Raw genomic sequence first — 7,877 nt, forward strand, 5'->3', positions numbered from 1 at the left:
GATAAAAACCATATGATCATCTCAATAGATGCAGAAAAAGCTTTTGACAAAATTCAACACCCATTTACGGTAAAAACCCTCCAGAAAGTAGGCATACAGGGAACTTACCTAAACATAATAAAGGCCATATATGTCAAACCCACAGCCAACATCATTCTCAATGGTGAAAAATTGAGACCATTTTCACTAAGATCAGGAAGAAGACAAGTCTGTCAACTCTCAGCACTATTATTCAACATAGTTTTGGAACTTTTAGCCACAGCAATCAGAGAAGAAAAAGAAATAAAAGGAATACAAATTGGAGAAAAAGAAGTAGAGCTGTCACTGTTTGCAGATGACATGACACTATACATAGAGAATCCTAAAGACTGTACCAGAAAAATACTAGAACTAATCAATGAATTTGGTAAAGTAGCAGGATGCAAAATTAATGCACAGAAATCTCTTGCATTCCTATACACTAATGCAGAAAAATCTGAAAGAGAAATTAAGGAAACACTGCCATTTACCATTGCAAAAAAAAGAATAAAATACCTAGGAATAAACCTACCTAAGGAGACGAACAACCTGTATGCAGAAAACTATAAGACACTGATGAAAGAAATTAAAGGTGATACAAACAGACGGAGAGGTATACCATGTACTTGGATTGGAAGAACCAACATTGTGAAGATGACGATACTACCCAAAGCAATCTACAGATTCAATGCAATCCATATCAAACTATCAATGGCATTTTTCACAGAACTAGAACAAAACATTTCACAATTTGTATGGAAACACAAAAGACCCCAAACAGCCAAAGCAATCTTGAGAAAGAAAAACGGAGCTAGAGCAATCAAGTTCCCTGACTTCAGACTATATTAGAAAGCTACAGTAATCAAGACAGTATGGTACTGGTACAAAAACAGGCATATAGATCAATGCAGCAGGATAGAAAGCCCAGAGATAAACCCATGCACATATGGTCACCTTATTTTTGATAAAGGAGGCAAGAATATACAATGGAGAAAAGACAGCCTGTTCAATAAGTGGTGCTGCGAAAACTGGACAGCTACATATAAAAGAATGAATTTAGAACACTCTCTAACATCATATATAAAAATAAACTTGAAATGGATTAAAGACCTAAATGTAAGGCCAGACACTCTAAAACTCTTAGAGGAAAAACTAGGCAGAACACTCTATGACATAAATCACAGCAAGATCCTTTTTGACCCACCTCCTAGAGAACTGGAAATAAAAACAAAAATAAACAAATGTTACCTAATGAAACTTAAAAGCTTTTGCACAGCAACGGAAACCATAAACAAGACTAAAAGACAGCCCTCAGAATGGGAGAAAATATTTGCAAATGAAGGAACTGACAAAGGATTAATCTCCAAAATTTACAAGCCGCTAATGCAGCTCAATACCAAAAAAAACAAACAAACAACCCAATCCAAAACTGGGCAGAAGACCTAAATAGACATTTCTCCAAAGAAGATATACAGATTGCTAACAAACACATGAATGAATGCTCAACATCACTAATCATTAGAGAAATACAAATCAAAAGTACAACGAGGCATCACCTCACACCAGCCAGAATGGCCATAATGAAAAAAATCTACAAACAGTAAATGCTGGAGAAGGTGTGGAGAAAAGGGAGTCCTCTTGCACTGTTGGTGGGAGTGTAAATTGATACAGCCACTATGGAGAACAGTATGGAGGTTCCTTAAAAAGCTACAAATAGAACTACCATATGCCCAGCAATCCCACTACTAGACATATACCCTGAGAAAACCATAATTCAAATAGAGCCATGTACCACATGTTCATTGCAGCACTATTTACAATAGCCAGGACATGGAAGCAACCTAAGTGTCCATCGACAGATGAATGGATAAAGAAGATGTGGCACATACATACAATGGAATATTACTCCGCCATAAAAATAAACAAAATTGAGTTATGTGCAGTGAAGTGGATGGACCTAGCGTCTGTCATACAGATTGAAGTAAGTCAGGAAGAGAAAAACAAATGCTGTATGCTAACACATAGACACGGAATCTAAAAAAAAAAAAAAAAGAGTTCTGAAGAACCTAGGGTCAGAACAGGAATAAAGACGCAGATGTAGAGAATGGACTTGAGGACACGGGGAGGGGGAAGGGTAGGCTGGGACGGAATGAGAGAGTGTCATGGATTTATCTATACTACCATATGTAAAATGGATAGCTAGTGGGAAGCAGCTGCATAGCACAGGGAGATCAGCTCAGTGCTTTGTGACTACCTAGAGGGGTGGGATAGGGAGGGTGGGAGGGAGGGAGACCCAAGAGGGAGGAGATATGGGGATATATGTATATGTAAAGCTGATTCACTTTGTTACAAAGCAGAAACTAACACTCTATTGTAAAGCAATTATACTCCAATAAAGTTGTTAAAAATACAAAAGAAACAAAAAAAATGGCTGCTGCATAAGCAGTCAAAATAGAGGCTCCACTCAAAGAGGCACCTGCCCCGCAAATATCAACCCCATTGCCCACTAGCCCACAATTACTACTCACTTCCTTTCCAGCCTAAATAGTAATGATACTAGCTAATATATATCAAAAGAATGTTTATCATTTACTAGGTACTAATGTAAATTTTACATATATTAACTCACTGAAACCCTCAATGGAGTATCCCTGTTTGACAGATGAGCAAACTGGGCAGAGAGGTGAAGTAGGTTGCCCAAAGTCACAGAGTAGTAAGTGGTAGAAACAGGATTTGAATGGGGCACTCTGGGTTAAGAGCCCATGCACTCGACCACTATAATCTCTTTAATGTTTGTTTTTCAAGAGCCACTGTGTTGGAGTTATCTCGGCATTTCACATCTTAAGCAGTTAGCTCTTGTGTGTGTTGGGAGTGGTGATGCAGACACAACAAGGTTGGCTGTTTCAGGGAAAAACTGACCCGATGTAAGGAGGACCTGCAAGAGCTGTTGGGGAGCTTTCAGGGGACAGCTGAACAATGGAAACGGTTCAGAGACATGGACAGGGTTAGAACGATAAGGTATAGGGCATCTGAGAATTGCATGAAGCCAAAAAAGCTAGGTCCTTCTTTGGGGCTCAACGTGGAGGGGGGTTATGCACCCAAAAGGACACAGTAGGTTCTCTTAATTCAGTGACATCAGTGACAGTCTGTCGTATGGTCTGTAGTATAGTTAACCAGAAACATAGTAGACGCTCAATAACTATCTGCTGAAGGAATGAAAGATTGAATTCTCTCATTTCGATGAAAGAATACCATGCCTTTCTTTCTTGTACATTAGAATTTTAGATGTGCAGTATTTAATAAAATATATGAATTAACATTTTTCTGGGCTTGGTTGTGCTTGTCCCTGAGTACAGCTAGAGAATCCCAGACAACTGTTTTGAGTTACACACCCTAACCATAGATCCACCGTATTGAAGTAGCCTTGTGGAGGGAGGACGGCAGTGTTCTGCAAACCTGGTATCAGCCCAGACTAAGCCAGACTGAGAGGAGTATGCTACTCTTAGGCTTTGGGTTGTAGAGCCTAAGTCGCCCCAAGGCCCACAGGAGGGAGTTAGCACTCAGGACTTCCATGACTGTATGCCAGGGCAGCTGGGAGGAAAGGGATAAAAGGCTGCAAGCAGGCCCAGGAGTTAAGTTATATTGCTAAACCACAATCTTCATGAAATACCTATGGTGTGCACAACAGAGGTGGAGACTACTCAAGGGGAGAGCAGAGCTGAGTGGAGCCTAGCCCATGGGCATTGTAGGTCCAATCCAGAACCAAACAGCAGGAACCCAAGTAAACAGACTAAGTGAACAAGGGTCAAGAACTCAGGCAGATGTCTGCATAGGGAAAGAGGAATGAAATCACAGGTCCTGAGTGACTTCTGCAAGAGTGGAGCTTGGCAAGAAGCCAAGTTGAGACTCAGGCAGGAAGCCCTTATAGGCTTCTTGCTGCGGGGCAGAGCTGGTCCCTTAACCTAGTCCACAGGTGTTGACAAGCATGCACACCTGGCTAACGTAGGGGTGTTGAAAGGGTGGGGGAATGAGACACTTCATGACAGACAGATTAGCCTGAGTGATGGCTCAGATGACCACTCATTTTGCTACTCAGAAGTCCTTTAGAGGTTCATTTATTTTTCAATTTTCTTTTTTTTTCAAAGTTTGATGCTAAGATTCTTTTGTTTTAAACTGAAGTGTAGTTGATTTACAATGTTGTGTTAATTACTGCTGTACAGCAAAGTGATTCAGTAATACATATATATACATTCTTTTTTTATATATTCTTTTCCATTATGGTTTATCACAGGATATTGAATACTTCTCTGTGCTATACAGTAGGACCTTGTTGTTTATCCATTCTATATATAATAGTTTGCGTCTACTAACCCCAAACTCCCACTCCATCCCTCCCCCAACCCCCTCCTCCTTGGCAACCACCATTCTGTTCTCTATGTCCTTGATTCAGCTTCTGTTTCATAGATAGGTTCATTTGTGTCATATTTTAGATTCCACATATAAGTGATAGCACATGGTATTTGTCTTTCTCTTTCTGATTTTTTTTTCAACTTTCAAATCCAGCTTCTATATATGACAGAACATAAATTCATTAGAATATTCTGGTAAGCACAAAGAAGAAAATAAAATGCAAGTATAATCCCATCATCCAGAATTTAACATTCTCATGTATATTTTATACATTGAAATACTACTTTCTTATGGAACCCTAAACTCCACATGTGTCTCTTGATTCCATTTAACTTGGAATAGTTTCTGAAATATTTTTTTAAAAGATTTTCTGTTCAGCCAGCACAGATTCTCCATAGTAACCCTGATACATTGGGTTTCATGGCCTCTTATTAAGTAGACATTTTAAAAGGAATTATTGTTTAATGGCTTCTTTATAGAGTTTCTGTGAAATTCACAACCTGTCAGAACAGAGTGGCCTCCAACCTGCTCACAGCCTTGCTGGGCAACATAGTGAACACTTTATAAACGGAGTAAAACTGATTCTAGAAAGAAGAGTCAGGAATGTAGAACAATCAAGGAAAGGGAGGCTAAAGAAGGAGAAACATTGGAATAATAAGCAGAAGAAGAGAAAGGTGAGTTAACAGTACAGTCGAAAGTTGAGAAAAGATGGTAAAGAAATAAAACAGTGAACATGAAAGGAAAGAGTGAATCAAAGAAACAAGTTTAGGTGTTTATCTCTTTTTGTTGTCCTTCATACACCTAGATATTACTTTTCCCTTTATATTTAAGGACAGTCCGGTGTAATAAAATGAGCCCATTACTGGAGGCCAGAAGACCTGGGTTCCAATCCCAGATCTGCTATTAACCTGCTGGAAGATCTTGGGCAAGTCTCTTCCCTTGTCTGGATCTAAATCTCCCCACTTATAAAATGAAGGGCCCGGATTATATGACATTGAATGATCTCTGTTGTGTCCTGAATGTCTCAGATTGATAGATATGCACAGAATGTTTTATCAACCTGAAGTTTAAAAGAAAAGGCCGACTACCGTTTGGAAGCTGGTTGTGCATCACACACAGCACGTGGATTTAGTGCTAAAGCATTAAGTGGAAACAAACAATTATAATTGTTTTAATTACCCGAGTAGCTAGTAATTTCGACAGGACTTGGGAGCACTGGCTTGAGAATGCCATTATTACACTGTCACTTTTGAACAGCTTTTCCAATGTAGGCATGGTAATTTCAATGTCCCAGGAGTGGGGGCAAGATTGCTATTAGGGTGGTAATCGTGTTTTGTTCTGTTTTTTTCTTTTTTCTTTCCTTAGTATGAAGAGCAATTCTGAGCAAGGAGAGTCTCTCAGACACATTCCAGCAAAGCGTATGAATCAGATGGAACATGTCCAGATCATTGCCAAACCAACCTAAGGCCTCAGGCAGTAATACATCATTCCCTTAGAGCTTGAAAAGGGTGTCTGCTAGGAAGTATCATCTATCAGGGCCTAGACGAGCTCTCTGACTCCCGAGTTCCCTTCTGAACTTAGTTTAATCAGTATCAACATGGCTGCAGATAAAGAGGGTGGTATATAGGTATAACTGAATCACTTTGCTGTACAGCAGAAATTAACACAACATTGTAAATCAACTCTACTTCAATAGAAAAAAAAGGGGCGGGTGGTCAGTCAGCTGCTCAGGTTGATCCTTCAGGACTCCCCTAGGACAGCCACGTGGGCCGGAAATCTTTCTGAGCTGTTAATCTTAAGCAACTTTAAGCCTTCCATCAATCACACAGGCAGTACTTTGAACTGCTTTATGTTTTCAGAAATAAAATAAAAACCAGTTGTAATTTGGTGTGAATTTCACACGTGCACAAGCAACTACAAGGCTTGTTCTCTCTGCTTACCACCACCAGGAAGTCTTAAGTACCCATTTAAACTGTTCTTCCCTCCGGGGTTTATTGCTGAGTCCTCTGGGCTCTGGGGAAAGGGCCTCCCTCGACATCCTACTTATTCTTTGTTCTTTGATGTGTCTAACTGCACCTTGCTCTCTACCAGATGCTGAAAGACTAGACTGCCTGCAGAGAGGGCTCCATTTTAGAATGAACTGCAGCTACCTGGTAATTAGCCTCTCACCACTCTCAGCAGTTCTCTTTTTACCAGGAGTTGAACCCCCAGGAGGGTTATAGCTTGGCCAGTAATTTCTTCTGCCCTGCCCCAAAGGAGCTCTGTTTCCTAGTTCCCCGGGTCGTTTACACAGTGTAAATTTTGAAAGTATGTCCAACTTCGTTTTTAGAAAACTGGTTGCATCTGACTATATTGGTAGATGAATAAGATATGTGTCGGATTTTTGCTGTTGTTTGTTGCAATGTCAGGATATTTGCATTAAAATATTTTTTTAATTTATTTATTTTTGGCTGCGTTGGGTCTTCGTTGCTGCGTGGGCTTTCTCTAGTTGCAGTGAGCAGGGGCTGCTCTTCGTTGCGGTGCGCGGGCTCTAGGCACACAGGATTCAGCAGTTCTGGCACGCGGGTTCGGTAGTTGTGGCACATGGGCTTAGTTGCTCCGCAGCATGTGGGATCTTCCCGGACTAGGGATGGAACCCTTGTCCCCTGCATTGGCAGGCGGAGTCTTAACCACTCTGCTACCAGGGAAGCCCCAGGATATTTGCACTTTTAATGAAAAGTGAAACAGCCCTTTAAAAGGAGCAGTCCCAGGGTTTAACACTTAAAGGGTTCTGAGGTTTCTGGATGTAGCCTGCAGACAACAGGAATGGAGGAAGACTTACCTTCCTTCAGAAAGGTCCAAACTCTGTAAATGAAGTGTGTGCCTATTGCTGCTTACAAACAGAGAGCTGGATGGAAGTGAGGGAGTGTAGACCAAGATGCAGAACAAGATTTCTGCATCTTGGTCTACACTTTCTACAAGATTTCTGCCCATCTTGGTGAGGCTCCTGCTCAGTGTCCCTGTATCTCCCTCGCTCCTTTAGGAACACCACACTGCTTACAATTGAGTTGTTCACACCCTGTTTTCTAATCTCTGCCTCTGACACCCTTCTCTTTTCCTCCTCTTCACCTGGCTAATTCCAACTCTTGCATCCTATCTTGGATTAGGTGTCCCCACTGTTAAGAATCCATTATGCAGGGACTTCCCTGGTGGTTCAGTGGTTAAGAATTCGCCTGCCAATGCAGGGGACACGGGTTCGAGCCCTGGTCCGGGAAGATCCCACATGCCACGGAGCAACTAATCCCGTGCACCACAACTACTGAGCCTGCGCTCTAGAGACTGCAAGCCACAACTACTGAAGCCCACACACCTGGAGCCTGTGCTCTGCAACAAGGGAAGCCACAGCAATGAGAAGCCCGTGCACCGCATCAAAGAGTAACCCCTGAGTGGCAATGAAGACCAAATGTAGC

This window comes from Aethalodelphis obliquidens, unplaced genomic scaffold (assembly GCF_003676395.1).
Source record: "Aethalodelphis obliquidens isolate GAN/ISIS:26980383/991018 unplaced genomic scaffold, ASM367639v1 scaffold115, whole genome shotgun sequence".
NCBI classification, from domain to species: domain Eukaryota; kingdom Metazoa; phylum Chordata; class Mammalia; order Artiodactyla; family Delphinidae; genus Aethalodelphis; species Aethalodelphis obliquidens.